Source organism: Hirundo rustica, chromosome Z (genome assembly GCF_015227805.2).
Source record: "Hirundo rustica isolate bHirRus1 chromosome Z, bHirRus1.pri.v3, whole genome shotgun sequence".
In the NCBI taxonomy this organism is placed as follows: domain Eukaryota; kingdom Metazoa; phylum Chordata; class Aves; order Passeriformes; family Hirundinidae; genus Hirundo; species Hirundo rustica.
Genome location: NC_053488.1, coordinates 44,454,866 through 44,474,926, shown reverse-complemented (window position 1 = coordinate 44,474,926; position 20,061 = coordinate 44,454,866). Strand labels below are relative to the sequence as shown.

At 40.0% G+C, this 20,061-nt stretch overlaps 1 protein-coding gene across 5 annotated transcripts in view; it reads left to right on the top strand.

Moving 5' to 3' along the window:
- The first annotated feature begins 3,280 nt into the window (after positions 1-3,280).
- Positions 3,281-20,061, top strand: part of CDC42SE2 (CDC42 small effector 2) — a 95,726-nt gene continuing 78,945 nt past the window's right edge. For 2 of the 5 annotated variants that reach the window (XM_040091078.2, XM_040091080.2), the window contains exons 1-3: positions 3,281-3,420; positions 4,297-4,362; positions 18,640-18,704. The gene's annotated coding sequence lies outside the window, so the exon portion shown is untranslated. Of the gene's footprint in view, positions 3,421-3,676; positions 3,768-4,296; positions 4,363-18,639; positions 18,705-20,061 lie in introns of those variants that run through there. The other 3 variants (XM_040091079.2, XM_040091081.2, XM_040091082.2) reach the window with 3 other exon arrangements.

Here is a 20,061-nt window from a genome sequence, read left to right as displayed (position 1 = left end):
AAAGAAAGAAATCAGAATTGTCAGCATTTAATCAGGACATGAGAGAGATACTTGGAAAGTGGTAAAGGCACCACAACTGCACTTTAGAGGAACTAACCACAATAAAGCAGAATTAAAATGTTGGTCAGAGCATGTTTGACCAACAAAGTTCAATCTTCTGAAACCTTGAGTTCACTTGCAAGCATGACTGGCTCTACACAAAGTCTGCTCTCACACACGACATGATCAGTACTTTGTCAGTAATGATGGCAGTTGAATATGTACCATTGCTGCCAGAAGAAGCCTGGCACAAGACTGTCCTCTAACAAGCATTTGGCATATGCTTTCACAATGCAGATGAATCTTCTGCTAGACCTGGTCTGAAGGCCTTGACATTTTACAGGTTCATGCTGCTGGCTACACAATGTCACTTTGGGTGAACCAGTGTCTGTTGAGACACATGATAGTGGAGAGGCCTGAAACTGTGAAGTGGTACCAGCGTCTAACACAGATAACTGTGGATGCATTTGATGTATCTTTTGTTCCTTGAGAGGAATTGCTTGGGGAACAGTTGAAACTGTGTGTTATCACAGTGCTTGATGAAAATGTGACAACTCTTTAGAATATATTGGTACTACTAATGTGGACAGTCCTTCAGGATACTATTACTGTGATAGCAGTTTTGGCCAAAGATTTTAATGTTTCTGAAATTCATCTGATCCTGCATGAAATGTAACCAATAAAACCTGGAAGTTCTTGCATCACATACCTTAAATATACAATATTGAAACAACATATTGCATTGTGTTCCCCTTATTGGTTCACATGCTTATGAAACCAGATATTTTTGCTGATGTTTTATGCATAAATATTCTTACTCTTGACATTCCCATGTAAGTACCCATTATTTTCTGCGCAAATTCAACAAAATTTCTTTTAGCATGTCTTTATCAACATTGCTTTGTTACTTCTCACAATAGTTTTTCATGAGTGGAGTCCTGAGAAAGAGAGCTTGAGAAAGAAAATGACCTTGTGGTTTTAAACCAACTGGATCTGCACGAAAATCCTAGAATAAGTTTCTGGTTTTACCACATACTATATATGTATGTATGTATGTATGTATGTATGTATGTATGTATGTATGACCTGAGGCAAGGTATACTGTCTCTTTATGCTTCAATTTCTCATCTTGAAAGCAGGGATAATAATAGTTTCTCTATGTAACAGAATTCTTCTGAAGTAAAATCCATAAAGTGTAATGATAATCTTCAGCAGAATGGAAATAACAATTGCAGCTGTTCTTTGCAGGTATAAAATAAGGCCAAGTGCCACGTCCTGCACTTGGGTCTCAGAAAACCCATACAGTACAGGCTAGGAGAGAGAGGTGCTTGGAAAAAAGTTCTTGGGGGTACTCATTGAGAGCCAGCTCCATGTGAGCCAACATGTGCCCAGGTGGCCAAGAAGACCAATGGCATCTTGGCCTGAACTATGAGTAGTGTGGCCAGCAGAACAAGGGCAGTGATCATTTCCCTGTACCTGGCATTGCTGAGGCTGCACCTTGAGTCTGGTTCTGGACCACTCAACTTTTACAACAACACAAAGGTGTTGGAAGAAAGGGCAACAAAGCTCATGAAAGGACTAGAAAACACGCCTTATGAGGAGTTGCTGAGGTAGCTGGGTTTGTTTAGTCACAAGACAAGGAGGCTCAGAGGGAACCCCATCACTCTCTGCATCTCCCTGAAAGGAGGTTGCCATGAGGTGAGGGTTGGTCTCTTCTACTGTGCCTGCAGTGATAGAACCAGAGGAAATGGCCTTCAGCTGAGACAGGAGAATCATATTAGAAACTTTTTTTTTTTTCACTGTTAGGGCATGTCAGGCATTGGAATAGGTTGCCCTGCAAGGTAGTGGAGTCACCATCTCTGAAGGTGATTAAGAGGCATCTGGATTCAGTGGATCATGTGGGCTAGTGGTTTAGGGGTTACAGCAGTAGTGCTGGTTGATGGTTGGGCTTGGCAATCTTAGAGGTCTCTTCCAGCCTTGATGATTCTAGCGTTCTAAATAAGGGTGTTCATCATCTAAACACACAGCAGAAACACGATCTGCAAGGCACTGAGCTAAATCTGGTTTTCAGTGACTGGCTCTTGAAGAGAAGATCAGTGTCAGGGCATACCTGATGGAGGGAGGCACTTCTCACACTAAGTCCTTCTGGAGACGAATTAGACATAAGTATATCGGTGGGCAAAAAGCCCTCTTAGAAAAATATCCGAATTGTAAAAATACAGTCTGGAGAAATAATAAACCATAAACATGTTGACAATAATAATAATAATAAAAAAAGTATATTGCCACATTTTTCACTTTCACTCATGCCACTGAACCATGCAAAACCAGCAAAAGTCGTGCAGAGGAGAGATGGCAACCTAAGCCTCTCTGTAAAGAACCATGGCTTGACAGCAACACGGCGTCAGTGGATATAGCTTCCAGCCATACTTCTGCACTCAGCAAGGAATACCCCATTACTGCATGTTCATCGTGTTTCATATTTGAGTCATGCTTGCCACCTTCGGCATTTTCCCCTTATTTTTTACTTTTAAAAGACAACGTATGATCTGTTGGAATGGAGTGGAGATTGCTCTCTTCGAGAGTCGCAGTGGCACCATACCTATTTTGACTCGGTAAACCAGCTACAGGTGTGGAGCACCCATGATGACTCACCACCTCTCTTCAGCAACTGAAGTGACGGCCGGGGGAACGGGGGATGTGGACGCGGAAATCTTACCGACACGCAGAGCGGGCTTGCTGCTGTCAACAGCTGGGGGTCAGAAGACAAATCCCCTCCTCATTTCCTTATCCGACCACAAGCACATCAGCTTTCCTGACCTGCTTTCCACTACTCCTTAAGACCGTGGCGATGCCAGCACATTTTGGCTAGGGAACGGTCAGCTCTGGGGTCCCAGCGGTAGGCAGCGAGCCCCGGGCGGTGGGAGCAGAGCGGGCCAGGCACGGAGCACTGCGGAACTGGCGGAGGTTGGACCGCGCGGAGGCGGCGCGGAGGAGCGGCCGGCACAGTGATAGCGCTGACGGGCAACGGCAGCCGCTCTTTGTCCCCTCCCCTCCCCGGCGCGCCCAGCCCAGCCGGCAGCGCGGAGCGGAGCGTGCCGGCCTGGGGATTCCCTCCCCGCGCCGCAGAGGTCGCCATCTTCACCCCCGAGCTCGCCTCGGACGCTGCCGGCTGGGCTCCTGGGGAGCCGCCGGGAGCCGAAGCCGTGCCTGCCCGCTGCATGTGACCGGCGGGCGGTAGCGGCCTCGTCCGCGGATCTCGGCTGCGTCCTCCACCGCCCCCGGCGCGGCGGCGAGGGGGCGCGGGGCGCCCGATAACGGGAGACGGAGGTGCCGGGGCGCGGCGGGCACACAAAGGAGCGGGCGCCGCCGTGGGCAGCGGTGAGTGGCGGGGCAGCGCTGCGCGGGTCCCCGCTCTCGCCACCCTTCCCTGTACCTGCCGGTGGGCTGGACTGCGGCCACTGCCTTTGCTGGGGGCCCGCTGGGAGCGATGGGGTGGGGGGGGGATGGTTCTGTTGCGCCGCCTGGGACTGCCGGTGTTTCCCACACCGCCAGCACCACCGCCGGGCAGCGGCGACCGAGGGCCGAGCGAGGTGCCCGAGGCGGCGGGGCGATGTGGGGGAGACTCCGGCCACGCCGCCTCGGGAGCGGGCAGTGCCGCAGGCGCGGCGATCTGCCGTAATCGCGCTTGACGCTCGGACAAAGAGGAGCGAGCAACAAATTTTGTGGTAGGCGATTAAAAACAACAACAACAAAAGTTTGGGTTTCCTGGGTTTGTTTGTTTGTTTGTTTGTTTGCGGAGGGGGGGCGGTGTGAGGCTTTTGGGGTTGGGTTGGGGCTTCTTTTTTAGTTCTTTTCTAGTGCCGTGCGCCCCCGCCCCATCGTCCGAGCGTGCGGCGGGAGGGCAGGTGCCGCGGGAGCGGCGGGCAGCGGGGCCCGGGTCCGGGCCGTGCCCGGCACAGGGCGTGGTGCCGCCGCGGGGATGCCGCGACGCCTCCGTCCCTCGCTCCCGTGACCCCGGGCGCCGTGCGGAGCCCCGCGGGGCCGGGGGAAGGGTGTAAGGCCCTCCGGGGAGGGGAAGGAGGGCACTGGGGTGCAACAGCAATGACTTCCGTGCTCATCTGGAGAGGTAAATTATCGCTTAACAGCCGTTATTTGAAATGTGGTGCTTGTCTGCTGGGCTGAGCGTGTGGTTTTCAGGCAGTTCCTCCGTGTTCGTGATCCTGTGCGCTTACCAGAATTGTAACTCTTCCATAGGAGAACGTTCCAGGAGAACGTGAGGCCCTGTGACATTTAACTCTGAAGCTGGATATGCATTAAACTGTAAGTTTTCCAGTTTTGTTTCTGAACTTGGATTGATGAATGGAGTGATTATTTCATGTCTTCGAGACAAAAACTTGAGGAGCAATTTACATGAGACCCTAGCAAGACTTTTCCCATACCCGTTGCATATATATGTCCCTCCTAGACTTTAATAACTGGTAAAAAATAAGAAAAGGAAAGAAAATCTGGGAGAAAAGGGATGCCTTAAGCACTTGCTTCAGGTATGGCTGTGGTGATGGGTCTAACTTAACCCTCCAGGGATGACAGTCAGCCTTTAAGACTTAAATCAGTGTATAGGAAATACTTGTGAGTGTAATGCCAGTGTGTTTCCCTGTGTTTGACTGAAATAACTGAGATTATATGTTGCTTTTTCCTCACTCATAAGGCATATTTAGTCAAGTATTTTGCTTAGGTCATCTGATTAAAAGCAGCTCGTTGAAGGTATGGATATATTTCTGAGTTGTTTTTTACAGTGTTAAAATATAGATGCATTTTTGAAAGGTGTAATTAAATATTAAATTTCTACTGTAATAATGGGGTTTTTTGAAGAGCGGAAGGGACTGTTGCAGATGAAATTGCCGGAAGTGATCAAGCAAATGACTACAACCACTAATGAGATAAGTCGCAGATCAAATAAGCAATGAGATAATTCACTGTACAAATTCAGTATATACATAAACTTTATTGAATGTCAATATCTACATAACTGCTCTTTTGAATTTGGGGTCTCCCGTTAGCTTGAGTGAGAGGCTGGAACCTGGATATAGCTGTCAGGGCATCTAAAGTGGTTTTGCTAACAAGTATGAGTTATTCAATGTTCCAGACAATTCGTGGTGAAGTTTCTCTATATCTAGGCCAGAGTTGTATAGCTTACAAACTACATCACACAGTCCATATAGTGTTATAGTCCATATAGTGTTATAATAGTGTCCATTTGTGCACCAGAGGAACAAAGAACCCTGAAACTCTTGTTTTATAGAGCTTGCCCAGAAATATTGCAGTTGAATTATCTTTTATTCAAAGGCTGTTTTGCCAGAAAATAATTGTTAATTTACTTGTGCTGTTGTATAACCAAGTTCAAATTGTGAAATCTATACAAAATAAATTTCTTTTGAAACCTGCTAGTAATTTTGGTGCTATAAGTGTTTTGGACGTTTTGTGGTGGCTTGGTGTGCAGCGTGGGGGTCTGTGGGAATTCTTGGTGACACGATCAGTTGCATGGTGACTGATCATGATACGGAAAAGACAGTTAGAAATGTTTCAGATATCCCATCATGTGAAAAAAAAAAAGGTTGACTTGATTTAGAAGGAAAAGGAGATGAGAAATTCAGTGTGTTCCAGATTTCTTGCGGTATATTTTACTGTGCCTTTTTTAACCCGTAATAAGTAATTAATAAACTATTAACCCTAAAATGGTTTCAAAAATCAGATCGTGTGCCATGGAGTTGTTTGAGTAAACAAATGTCACATTTCATCTCTTTCCCCAGCAAGATGTTGCTTGTCTAGGAGTAATGGTTGTTGTTGTTGGTGAAATAGTGCTAATCAACAGTTGTTGCTGTAATTGATTGTCCACTATGGAGGAATCCATGTAACACCCATTAACCTGAGCAAGCTTGCACAAACCATTAAGATACTTGTGCCAGACCTTTTAACCCTGAGGTGTGGCATGAAGGGGCTTCTTTTTTTGCCTCTTAAGTTTTTCCACACTAGAATCACAGTGCACTATTTGAAAAATACTTTTTCCTTTACATCACTGACAAGAAGAATGTATTTCATTCTGTGATATATCTTTAAGGTGGCAGTGTATTGTGATTTTTTTTTTTTTTTCCAAACTATTAGGAATACACTTAACACAGGAACACTGAGATACTTGCTTTGCTTAATGTGACTTACAGACCCAGCTTTTAGGCATAAAGCATAATGTGAAATTAAATGACTCAATAATAGAAAAAAAGAAACCCATTGTTGAAGTACTTCTCAGAGATATTGCTCCTGTTGAATTTTTTGTTGTTGTTACTTTCATTTTTAAGTAAACTTAGCTTGACAAATTAAATGTAAACTTAGCATACCATACTGCTAAGGAAAATCTTGTGCCGTTCTGTTTTGCATACTCTGACATGTTTTGTTTTAGCTCTGGTCAGAAATCCATTGGGTTCTGGTCAGTGTCAATGACTGCTTGGATAGAATTCAATGTGACTGATTTTCACTTTTGAGTGATATACTTTGCCTATTCAGATTAGTTTTCAGCAACTCAGTTGCAGCTCTTGATTACACTTGACAGCCTGAGTCCAGGTAGTGAATAGCAGTTTACCATATAATTCATTAGTACAATATATATTTTTCCTAGATATGATTCTAGCAAGCATTATAGACTGTTGCCTTACGTAAACATATGTAAACACTTACCTTTGGTCACTGCCTTACCCCGGGTTTGTGTTTTTCGTTCTATGCCTCTGTGTGCGTGTAGATAGAGTAGAGAATGAAGGCTAGTGTGGCCCTTGTTCTTCATGCCATATTCATTAAATTGTGTTTGTTGCTACCATATCTGTTTAATGTTAGCCAGCTTGTGTCTCCTAGTTTTAATATTGGCTTTGTATTGTATAGTGAATAAAAGAATTTTAAAGGAGCTTAGGGTGTTGTGAAAGTGTTAGTCGCTGTTCTCATACTTTAAAACTGAGAGAATTGCTTTCTTACATATTCTCAAGTGCTGTAGACAGTTGACTGCTGAAACATGAATGCCTGTCTCCCAGTCCAATTTTATCAATGCTCAAAGTATACTTAGCAGGGTTAACATGAAGGAATTATTTTAATACTATCGCTGCTGTATTACTTTCGTAAAAAAAAAAAAAGAGTGTATATGATGACTGCACAAGTAAATGATTTTCTTTTTTTGAATAGACTAGATGTAGATCACAGATCTAAAAAAAAACAGGCACACATGTTCCATTCTGTAACCAAGCCTGGGAGGAAAATAAAGGAGAGATGGGAAGGAGGAATGCTGCTCTGAAGGATGCTGGTCTTGGGATGGGTGGATTGAATTAATTTTTCTTTAAAGAATATCAGTTGATGTGAAGTTGATTTTGAGTATTCACAGTCATTTAAAGGTTTTGTGTTATTTTGATGAAGCAAGGCTGTCTTGCATGATGTCTCATTTTATTGTATGACTAGCAATGATAAGAAACGATGACAAATTCAAGGAAGAAGCAACCTGAAGCAATTGAATGTGGGTAAGAGCAATCAAAGAGCTGAAGTGAACATGTTTAAGTGGGGGCTTCACATAAAGGACAGATTGAAGATGAAGTTTAGCAGTGAGAAAGCTGCCTATTAGTAGCAAAGTGAATGTAGGAAAATTAGGCTGGTGAGTGTCCTATGAGAGGGTCTTGGCTCAATGCCCATTACATAGATGGAAAACTCTGCCTGAGGACTCCTTTGGTCTTTCTCATTTTGAATGTTTTGTGTGTGCTTCGAAGTGGATGCATGAGATGAAACTACTTGATCAAGGGTAGTCATAAGAGAAACAGTAATTTCTGTTGATTGCTTCACTTCAGCTTCAAGGGGAAGAGAGGAGCTCTCTTGTCCATGTAGAAGGCCAAGTTAAGGGAGTGCAGACCTACTTCAAAGCAGTCTTGCATATTCTTTGTCAGTATCACATTAATGGAACAGCTTAGGAAGGAAGTGTAAGGAGGAAGATGTAAAGAGTCATTGCAGTTGTCAGTGGGTTTTGCAGGCTTCTTCCCGGAAACATAACTAAATTGTATTAATTTCTTCTTCTAGTTTATTCAGTTTTCTGTCCAGTCAGATTTCCAATATTTGTTGGAAGGCAGAAGGAGAGCTGCTTGTGTGGCTTTTGGGGATGTCCTGTGCAGGGATAGGAGTTGGAGTTCATTATCCTTGAGGGTCCCTTTCAACTCAGCATACTCTGTGATTCTGTGGTCCCTTTTGTTTGCATGTGCGTTAGTGCACAAGTGGGGCATGGGAGAAAGCAAGCTGCTGATCAAAGCACTGCCTGAAGAGCTAGGAACTGCTATACAGCTTGCTTCTGTGTTATGGCTAAACTATATTCAACGAACAGCTAAGATGGGTCTCTGTGAGTTGCATTCAATGGTTTACTTATTTGGCTCATGCTCAAAGCAGGGATCATATTATAGGCTGACATCTAGTAACATCAGAGGTCTACTGAGTTGCAGTTACCTGAGCTCTTCATCTGGTACCACAGTTATTAGAGAAGAGTTACCACAGTTCTTCACTGGACAGACTTTGAATCCTTTCCCCACCATACTTAAGTTGTAACAGAAGTGTGCTGGCCTGTGATGAGGTTTGTTTACACCAGTGCCTCTGTGTTGGGGAAGAGGTGCTGGAGGAGAAATTGCAGTTCATCTTTATAGAAAAGGAGAAACTTTCATCTAAACAGTAGGGTGCTTGTAATGCTGGGAGAGTATTGCGCATGGAGATGACCTCGCTGATCTAATAATTTTCCACCGCTAAGCAGTTAGAGTGCTTTGAGTTGTGCTTTAGGCAAGCAGGGATAAAATATTTTAAGTATCTTCAGCCATTTAAGCTAAAAGAGAGAGCTATTTGTTTTATCAATATATAAATAGTACAAGGGCAAAACTGTACCAAGTAACTGTTTACAGACTGCATCATGGTTCGCTGGATCTTTTACTATCTTGTACTTTTTTACAAATCGCTGTACAACTCAACCTGGTTTTTCTCACTGTATGTGCCTTGAACTTTATCAGTTATTACAAAGAGTTCAAAAATGTTTCCTTAGGAAAACTTTGTTTTCACAGAATAGAAAGTGTGTTGCCACCAAAGTCTCCCCAGTTAAAATCCCAACTGTCCTTAAAAAAATAAATGTGTGCCTTTAGACTGAGGTTTGTGAATTCTGTCTGAAATTTAGTACGTTTTCTGTCTTAAAGTTCTGGCTTATCTTTGTATGGGTGTGATATATTTTCCCCATGCTTCATTTTTGGAATTGGACCTTTAATCATATTTTTTGTACTCACACAGTGAATTTGAAGACCAACTGTTTAAATCTCATGCAAAAATAGGACTTTTCTAATTTGCAGCTGGCTTCCTTGTCAAAACAGTCACACTGCTTAGTACTGAAATATTATATGCAGAAAGTGTCGTTACATTTATTTGTCGCTTTTCTCTTACAGCTCATATTCAATAAATCTTGCGCTGTCTGATAGCATCTCTTTTAATTGGCCCCATGTGATGCAGCTATTAGCATCAAACACCAGTTGCTAGAGGAATTCCACCTACTCCTTTAAATCTTCCTGAGAATTTTTTCTTGAGCTCAACTACCTATTTCTTCTCTTAACCCCTCAAGCTGTTAGGAAAATTAATCCATGAACACCGGAGGTTCATGTCCAAAAAGGAGAGAGAGGAGGCCTTTTACTTTATTCGAATAAAGGGAGAGGCCATGGGACATTTCCCCTGGGGCCTCTCAGTTTTTTGGAGGACGCAGCCTCTTTTTTATCCTAATTTCCCGGCCGCGTTTCCCTCTCTCTTTCCGCATTGGCTGAGGTACTTGAGAGGTACAGACTTCCCGAAATGCCTAAGACCTAAGATTCCCCTTTTAATGTATAACCCTCCTGCCCCGATTCTTAATTTTTATGGGATTTATGGGTTTTCCCCGTTGTTGCTTTCATCTTTTAATATTCAGTTTCATTTACAAACAAACCTATGGTTTGTTTGTAAAGGCAAGTCTCTTCTTTTCCATTCATCAATCAGTAGAATCCTTCCCATTGTTTCTCTTATCTCTCAGTGCTAGTTTTATCTACTAGCAGACCCAGGGATTGTTTGTAAAGACAAATCTCATTCCTCTCAAAGTGAATGGTATCTTACCCTGGTATATTTGCATGGAAGTTCTTTTCTAGTAAGCTGAGTTTTATAGAGTTTGTTCTGCCTTGATATAGTTAAAAAACCCTAGAATTTTAGGGGTTTAGGTAGGAATGTAGTTTGAAGTTAAGTAGTCCTGTTCACTTGAACTGTATGAACAGATTTTGAGATACAGTAGAAGCTGCTTCCTCCAGCCAAAATTCTGTGTAAGTATTTCAGAAATAGGAGTTTACCAATTTTATTTGGTGTAGATGTAGTCAAGAAGTCAGTGTACAGTGGACTGGAAGTAAGGCTTAAAATGCATATTTTAAGTAACATCTGTTTTTAAGGGGAGGAAGAAGGGAGCAGGGAGTACTTTTTACCAATTGTGTTACTTTTGGTATTTCATGCACTCTTTGGTCATCTGATTTTTTTGTTTGTTTTGTCCTCGAGTATATGCGAGGAGTACTTTGCAGAGATAGTAGAGAACTAAGCTTTGATGCATTCCGTTAATTTACTTCTTTTTGGTTGATTGGTTTTGTCCTATCAAAAATTCACACACACACAGTAGGAGCATGTCACTGGTACAGCCAGGGTTTGCTATGTAATCAAGTCTTTATTTCAGTGTTGAAATAGCGAATTTTACGAAGGATAAATCCAGGTGTGTTCCGCTCTGCTATTTCTTGTAATTGTACCTTGTTTTCTTCTAAGCTGTCTTGTAAATGGCAAAGCCTTGTGATACTCTTCAAAAATCTTAGTTCAATTTGGGACTGCATTGAGGTGAATTTGAAGGGGCAGCATGTAAGTACAGCCAGTTTCCCTCTGTTGTAAAACATGTGAACCATCCTGTAGGGTCTACTGTATCCAAGCTTCCTGTAAGCTTCTTCTGTAGAAGAGCCTCTGAAACCTGCACTGGTTGCCTTTACTTTCCATGAATGATTGTTAAGTGGTGCTTTCACTTAGCAAGGCTTTCCTGGGAAGTCAGCTGGAGTGGTGACCTCCTTTCAGCTCTAAACATTGCAGGTCAAGCCCTGTCTGTGGTTAAATTAGTGGTGAAGCTTTCACTGAGATCCTAAATTCATTACAATTTAAAGTCTGCAAAGCAAGTTAGCTGCATCTCTGCAAGAATGCATCTTCGAGGGTGATACTGGCCATCAACCAGCAGTTAGCATTTATGGTGGAGTCTTATTCCTTGTATTTGTTCAGTGGAATTGCAGATAGTTGTATTCAGAGGTGCTTACAAACCAAAGTGTGAACATTGTCAGTTTATTTACAGAATAATACAGATACTGGAGTTTGTGGTGGATTTGTTTTTTTAATTTATTTATTATTTGGTTGGGGCACAATTGTCACCTTTGCTTCCAGTCCTTTGTCCTCTGTGTTGTCAGGATATGTATGTATTCACAGTAACATGATCCTTTTTTCTTTAGTTTTTTTATTATTATTTAGTTCAGATGAAAATTGTAATAGATAAAATGAAACTGCATCAAGAGTGATCCTCCTTGGGAGAAACTCACAGCAGGTGCAGACGTGTGATAGTCCAAACAAGTGGGCATTTTACTGAAATAGTATGTAAATTAAGAATTCCATTATAGCAAATATATTGTTCTGAAAGGGACACTTCCACGGATCAGATAGATACTCCAGTATTGGCAGAGATAATGGGGATTCTAGATGATGCTTTTTATACTGTATATATGCTACCTCTTTTTTCAGATTCTTAAACTTCGTTCTTTTTCTTTCAAGGACAGAAAGTGTGATCTGAAAGCTTTGTTGCTTTATTTCTACTGGTTGAGATCACATTCAGATATATTTGTCAGTGTTCTTCTGTACAGACATTTTTATCATACTATTTGTGACTTGCTGTCTTTTAAAATGTAACTTGTGTTTACATCTATTCAAAGATGCTGAGTGCATTTCAATTGCTGTTCTCTTCTGAAGTCTCAGGCAGCAAATTTTGCAAATCACCATGGTAATGTGCATGTGGGAGGAAGGCTAGTTGGAATCTGCATTAACATATTCTGTTAATATTACATATGCTCAGGCACTAGCACTGCTTGTTCTTTGACATGCATGTTCTTTGACTGTATGTTCTTTGCTTAATTAAAAACAAAGTAATGTGGTGGAATTAAAAGCCCCTATTGTCCGATTTTTAATATTTTTTGTGTGCGTGTTTCTGAAACAATCTACAAAAATAATCAGATGTGGATAATTGTGGCATCTTCTTTCTGTTCAGAAAATGGCATATGATAATCTTCTAATTTCTATTCTTCTATTCTATTTCTTTGTTCCCTTTCTGAGAACTTATGGATAGACTTAAAAGTCACTGTGTTACAGCTAGAGATATCTGCCAAGAACATTTACTACTGATAGTGCATGTCCTGGTTGATTTCTGCCAAAATGTTTAGAATGTTTAAGGTGCTTGATTTTGGGTAAGCATATTTGGAGTCTTTTATATTTGCAGTTGTTTTCTTAGACACAGAATTAGTTCTGAAGTATCATCAATGTTAGTTTAGGGGTTTTATTTTTAATAAAGAACAACTGTATTCTGTTGTGAAACTTTTTCTTAATTGCCTTTAGTCAGTGCTGATGATAGATCAACATAAATGCCTATGAGTTTGTAGGAAAAGTGGACAAGAGAAAAGTTAAAGCTGACTTTTCTTGTCTCTTTGTTGCTGTAGTCTAAATAAACTTGGAAAAATTAGAGACTTGGATGAAGAATGATTTATTTTCCCCATTACTATACTGATTGTCTAAAATCTCAAAGCAGGAGAACAATGAAGACTGTGAAGTGTGTAGAGGGGAAGCCATACAAGGAGTGGCTGAGGTCACGCAGTTTGCTGAGCCTGGAGGAGACTGAGGAGAGACAGAGACCTTGCTGCAGTCTGCAACTTCCTTGTGAGGGGAAGAGGAGCAGCAGGCATTGATTCCTGTGGTGGCCAGTATGAAACTGGTGTGCTAGGAGAGGTTTATATTGGATATTAGGAAAAGTTTTTTACCCAGTATGGTTGGTTTCTGGAAAGGGATCCCTTAGGAAGTGGGCACAGCACCAAGCCTGACAAATTCCAGAAGTGTTTGGACAATGCTCTTGGGCACATGGTTTGACTCTCAGGGCTGTCCTGTGCAGGGCCAGGAGTGGGGTGATGATCCTTGTGGTTCCCTTTCAGCTCAGCATATTTTATGATTCTATGAAATTTTAATTACTTGCAATATCTTAGTAGTTTTAAAATACTGACCCCCCATGCTATTGAGAATTATAGGCACTGATATGGGTTCAAAATGCAGACCAAGTCATTATTACTTTTGTTAGAAGGCCTGAGAGAGTGGGCTTCTTAACTCTTTCATTGCATAGATAAACCTTGCAGCAAAACAAGCACAAAGGATGGGGAGTTGAGATACTCTTGCTGCATCTGAGTGCAGATGAGTCAGGATGTTCACCAGAGCTGCCTTTGCCACCAGTAGAGCAGATATTAGCCTGGCGTGACATGAGCATTCAGACTGTCCTGAACTTGGGAGGTCATCTGGAGATCTGAGTCATCTGTGTGTGCACTCACATTACTTGGTGCATCTTGTTTTTACAATGCTATTCACTTGTTGTATGCAATCTGTGGTAGTAATGATGCTTATTACTTTGATATTTTTCTTTCAAAATGCCCAGCCTCCTTTCTGGAGTGCAAGTGTGGGAAGTGATGACTTTGTCAGTCTTTGCCTTAGGAAAGCAAGCTGTTTTTTCAAGGTTGTTTTTGCAAGGGCTGAACATCACTGTGTACGCAGTGTAGTCATTTGTTTATCTAGTGACTTGCTAGGTCCTTTCTTTGCTTTTTGAGGAGGAAGATACTGTCCATTAGACTATCTTTCTAGTTCTTTAAAAGACAAAACTTGAGGGGAAGTAGGTCTTCAGACAGTGAACTGTGGTAGTTTTGGGTGGGATTTTTTTCATTCCATCATTCCCTTGACCTGTCTACTTCTGTTACATACAAGATCTCTAGAAGCACACAGGTTGATTGTCACCTGTGTGATTTAAAGCAGACAGCTAAGGAATTCTTCATATTAGATTTTGAAGAAAAAATTATGTAAACTACATCCTTTGTCTGATGAATCAGTGAAGTTACTCACGTCATGTCGTGTTTTAAAATCTGTATTGCCAGGCATGAAAACAGAGTACCTGCCCTGAAAAGCACACTACTAAATGCACCTTCCTCCCATTCCTTAGAAAAAAAGAAAAGCCTTTATAGTAGTAAAATAATTTGAGAAAGAAATATTAGTACACAGATACTTTTTCTTTCACTTTAGAAAAGTTTAACCTCTTAAACTATGCAATACATGCTGAGTTTCTCCATACTCAAAATTCATTGTGTCTAATTATACTAAAATACAATGTTTCACCCGTTATGTAGATGAATTTCTGCTTCTGCTCCCAAGGTACCTTTCAGTCTTCTCTCTAGAGTGTTCATACAGTGTTGTGTTCATCTTCTAAAGCAGATGTGTGTCTCTGATGAGCCAAGGAATTTCATTAGAAAGAGAAGAAATAGGAAAGCCTGATGGCAGTACAGATAAATATGACCTGGACACCAGTGTGCTGGGTGGCTGACTCCTTCTAGTTTCCGGGAGAATTTCCCCCCCCCCCCGCCCCCCTCACTTGAGGGGATTTCTGGAGGCCAGCCAAGGTAAATGCAAACATTTTAAGTATTGAGATGTCCTGATGTCGCTGTCTTCTAAGGAACTTTTGAGAACAGTGTTTGAAGTGAGGAAAAGGCATTCAGAGGTAAGTTTAAGTAGGCTACTGTCCCAAGTCCTCTTGTAGGCTGAGTTGGTGAATAGAAGTTTCTTTCTGCTAAAGACATACCTTGAGTGTAAACTCCATCTCTAGTTTGTCCTCTAAGGGACTTTAAATTTATATCCCTCTGATAGGAGTGGGAGAAACCAGAATGAACCTTCACAATTTTTTCAACTTCTCTTTAATGTTATATAACTTATGGCTCTTCTGGTGCCACATAGGCACAGCTCTAAACTCACTGACATTTCACTGACTCCATTCATTACGGTTCTGTGTAATTAATTGCTGTGTCAGTTACGAGCTTCATAGTGAAATAATAAAATATGCTCTGTGGGCTTTTCTGTATGTATGTGATTTTGCCTTTGGCTAGAATAGAAAGATGATTGCAAATTTTTGTGTAGATGTGGTATATGTCTACAGAGATAAAAATTATTTAGTTGTGAGATTAATTGTTGGTATTTTTTCCGTTTTTGTTTTTAAGAGCTTTCAGAAATATGAAGAAATTCTAATGAAGACAGTGAAACCCAATGCAAACTTTACATTTTTATATTCTAAGGGATAAAACAGTGAAATTGCTGAAGTTCACTTGTTTTATTTCTTCCAGTGGACAGAACTGAATATTTGCAGGCTATTTAACTGTTCACGTATTGTAAATTCATGGGCCCTTTAGCTTAGAAAATATTTTTCTTTATCATACAAATACATTTTTAAAGTTTACACTGTACGTGGGTAGTGTTTTCAAGTTCTGTCTCAAATTTCAACCTGTTTTGTTTAATTAGAAAGCAACTTTGAAAATGTTATGGAGCTACACTAACAACTTTACTCTCTGAATTTGATACTTAGGAATAGCAATATTAATTTTCTCAATTCCATTGATGCTTTTATAGCTGTTTCACTATAATATACTTCTTTGGCATTGAGGTTCTCTAAAATAACGTGTCTGTCTTCAGTAGAAGCACTGTACTAATATATATGTTTCACTTTTTTGAGAGAACCCATATCTCATTTATCCTATTGATTTGCTTTTTGTCATCTTTTTTTTCATACACAGGTTTTATAGTGAATTTCTCATAGAAGGCTAATGTGACTTGCAAGCTGGGATGGACTAAGTAAAATAAGAAATCATCTGAGCAGATAATATCAGGATAACAATGAAATCATCTCTTAATGTGGCAACATTAGTGATTTCTTGTAACTATTTAAATGAGTAATGTAATTATTATTTAGAAATACAGGCTTGAAAACAAGGCCTCAGACAAGCATACAGCTTCAAATTCTCACACAGATGATACCACTTAGACAAATGCTTGTTACAACTGGCTTTTTTAATGAATGTGATGTGGACAAGTCTGCAGTAAGCTTTCCAGAGTTAATAGAAAGTTGGCACAGCTTGATCAGTAGTGTGCCTTGGCAGTGGCTGCAAACAACTACTTTTTCCACTCTGCTGTTAAATTTAATAGCCTTTCAAGCCAGAAGTCTAACATTTATAGAAATTATTTTGTTAATTAAATTTCCGTTAGGATGTAGGTTTAGTCTACAGGCATCGTACATATGAGTTTCTAAATAGCTGTGACATGGTGACTTAAAACCACTGGTCCAGATCATCTAATTTCTGACTGACTTTTAAAGATTATTGTATGAGAATGGCTTTCATTGTTCTGTCTGCTGCTCTTTCAGCATGGCCATATAGACTTGTAATACTGAAGTTTAGGAAAGTCGTGAAGTCTGTTTTTCTTTAAGGAGAGGGGTAGAGGAAGACATTTGGCTTAGAGATTGTGAATATAGATATTCTTATATCTATTGTTACCTCATTTGTATAAATGTTTTATTTAAATTGTTTATACGGAATTGGTCTCTACATACTTAGGATTTTATGTGTGCTATTAATGTGTTCTTTTTGCTAATTTCTCATAATGCCATTTTCTCTCAGTGAAATTTATTAATACGTCTCTTTCTCCACTTTGCTTTCAGTTGCATTACATTTGAGTGAGGAGGTCAGTGTTTAACTGTAGCTAAATTAGTTGTTTCTCCTATCTGTGTATCAGATATTGTCCTCAGAGTCTTTAACTAGAAGTTATTTAACTTTCAATGACAGTTCTGTTACAAAATTGACATCTACTCTAAAAAGGCATGCTTACCTTTCTGGCTTCAAAGATTTTATTTGCTTTCATATTGGACTTTCATAGCTCTTGGCATGTAATACTGTGCAGACAAGTTTATGCCTTTTTCTTCACGACATTTTTCTTTTCATTTACCATTTTCCTGCATTTATAGTCTGTTTTACCTGCTCTTGTGTGCCTCAGCTCTTTGTTTCTAGTCCATAATTTTTCTGACAATCTTTTGTGAGATTAGGGTAAAGATAAAAACCCCTTTATTTTATGTTTTAAATCTGTCTTATATCATTCTGAGAAGAAATAGAAGATTTGGTTCCTAGTTTGTGAGCAAGGAAGGGCTCAGATATGATTGAAAAAGCCCCCAGTAAAAGCAAGTAAGTGCCTTGCCATATAACATGAACGTTAAAACATTGGGCATCTCAAGTGTAGTAGGGAGGTGGCGCTTTGTGTTTGGGGGGTTGTTTTGCTCTGTTTTGGTTATTTTAATAAAATCTGCAAAACATTGTCCTCTTTAACAGAGGAAATGTACAAAATTTCATTTACTACCCCTTTTATCTTATCTTTTTTTGCACATTTGAAGTGTGAACTAGTGTTTGGTATTTTCAGCTTTCCTGAAGCCTTCTGTCAGGTTTGAAACCCATTTCTGATACATCAGTGTTGTCATGACTGTCATTGCAGGTGGATGCTCTGTGAATGGTTTGGGTTGGGTTTTTTTGAGGAGAGGTTTAACAACACTAAATATTCTGCCACTGCTTTAAGTAGCAGTGATTCTTCTTGTCACTCAGAGCCAGCTCTTATGAATGTGTTTCTATTACTGACTGCAGTACTTGTAATCCATCCTTCCTTTTACTGAGAACTGCTGAACTCTGTTACAGATGTAATGGACATGATTCAGTAACAAACTTGTTTGCTAAACCTCACACACTTAATGGTATTTAGCTGCCAAGTTACACTTATTGAGAGCTAGTACAAAGCAGTTGTTCCTTGAGCTACCTGGTATTACCAGTAATTTTAAATCTGATCACTAAGGAAGGTTACTTAGCTAACCTTGCAAAATAATATTGGAATATACATACAATTCCCACGCACCACTTCTAATATAAAAGTCTGACCCTAGGAAAGAAAGCAGCCAAAAACCAAGTAGGTACTGCTTTTGTACCCATATTCCTTATTTAGTTCATGTAATTAGTGTCAAACACGTGTGTGTGTGTATGTGTATATATATATATCTAAATTATTTATATAATCAGTGTGTAAACATATTGGGATATTAACAGGGCCTGAGAGTGCACAAGTTAGTGAAAGTTCCTTTCAGCACTCCTGTAAACAAGGTGGACTGTAATCCTTGAAATCATTCAAGGAGCAACTGTAAGTAGCTCAGTCACTGACACCTGTGCTGCTTTGCAAAGGAGAAGCCTCAGAGGAACTCCTGACTCTCCTTCTTGGTTGCTGGTTTTTTTCCTGGAACCATGAAGTTACATTGCTCTTCTGTGAATAGTTTGGATTAGGTGCTGTAACAGTAATTTAAAGCTGTTTTTTCTGGTTTTCCTCACTCTCTAGATTTGGGGATATCTTCACTGAGTAACTTGCTGCTTAAAGAAAGTAACAGAAGTTGGGAAATTCAGGTAGGCAATACTTAGAGTTTATTTATCACTTTAAATATTGATGCAAATATGTATGACAGATCTATAAATATTCATTGTGCTACCAAAACCATCAAAGCATGATATAGATTTTAACCTTACTAAGGTTGAATGTGGTTTCAGGGCACCTCTTGTAAACTCTTAAGCAGCCCCTGAAAAGAAGTCCAAAATACTTATGATATTCAATTGTTCTTTGTGCTCATATTGAAATACATTAATGTTCATATCTAATGTAATTGGAGGTCCAGGTACTTTGCAATGCTCTCTAAATTTAACAAAATATTTTTGACAGCATTGTCTTATTGCCCAAACAGACTCTGATATTTGTGGTGTGTGCAGCCAAATTCACTTCAATTTCTTTTCCCAATTTTCTTACCAATGAAAAATTTTGATGGATTTGCTAATTACGTCTATTTCACATTTCACTTCCTTTGTTTCAACTAAGGCCTCTAAATAGAGCTCCAATACCTAATTCTTACATAAGATGACAAAATTATTTTGGTGTTCTTTGTGTAATAACTTTCATGTCTTTAGTAATTAAATTTGCAACTGCATGTAATACAATGATGTTTATCCTGGTTTGCTCTGATTTCAAGGATCCATCCACCTTTAATTCACTACTTTCTAGTTTTTCCTTCAAGTACATGTGCTTTGGTGTGGTGTTAAATAATGTGTAGGAATGACCAGTGGTTTTAATTACCTGAGTTTGCCTCCGCCAAAATTCTCAGATAGATCTATTCCTATTTGACTTCAGTCATTGGTAATGAATGTAGCACATTTATGTAGCATTAATTGCTGTGGATTACACAAATGCCAATGGAACAGTTAAACCCTGAAACTATTGCTGATTTCTTATGAGCTCAATTCTATATAGCAGTTTTGATTTTAGAAGCTTGTAGTTCTCCTTTAATATTTCTATTTACTGTTTTCATATTTTACTTTCTGAAGATCCAAATTAACTGTGTAGAAAAAGATTCTGTTGGATATCAGTTCCTTAGGAAATATACATAAAAATCTCTTACACATGCTGTTTCTTCAGAAAGAGGTGTAACTTGTTGAGCACATTGTAAAAACTCTCCATATAGTCTTTTGCAGCCTTTGTTGTTGATTTCTTTTTCAGAACTATCTTTCTATTTTACCTTACTTGCTGCTTTGGATCACCATTCATGTAGCATGCAATTCAAGTAGCAGTAAAAATGGATACTTTACCCCAAAAATACTCAAAGTATGTTGAATCTTGTTTAAAAACTGGCAAAATTACATTTTAAAATACTGGTTAGTGTTACATTTTCTGTTTTATTCTTCCTGTCTCCCTACCCCCTTGTTCCTTTGACAGCTC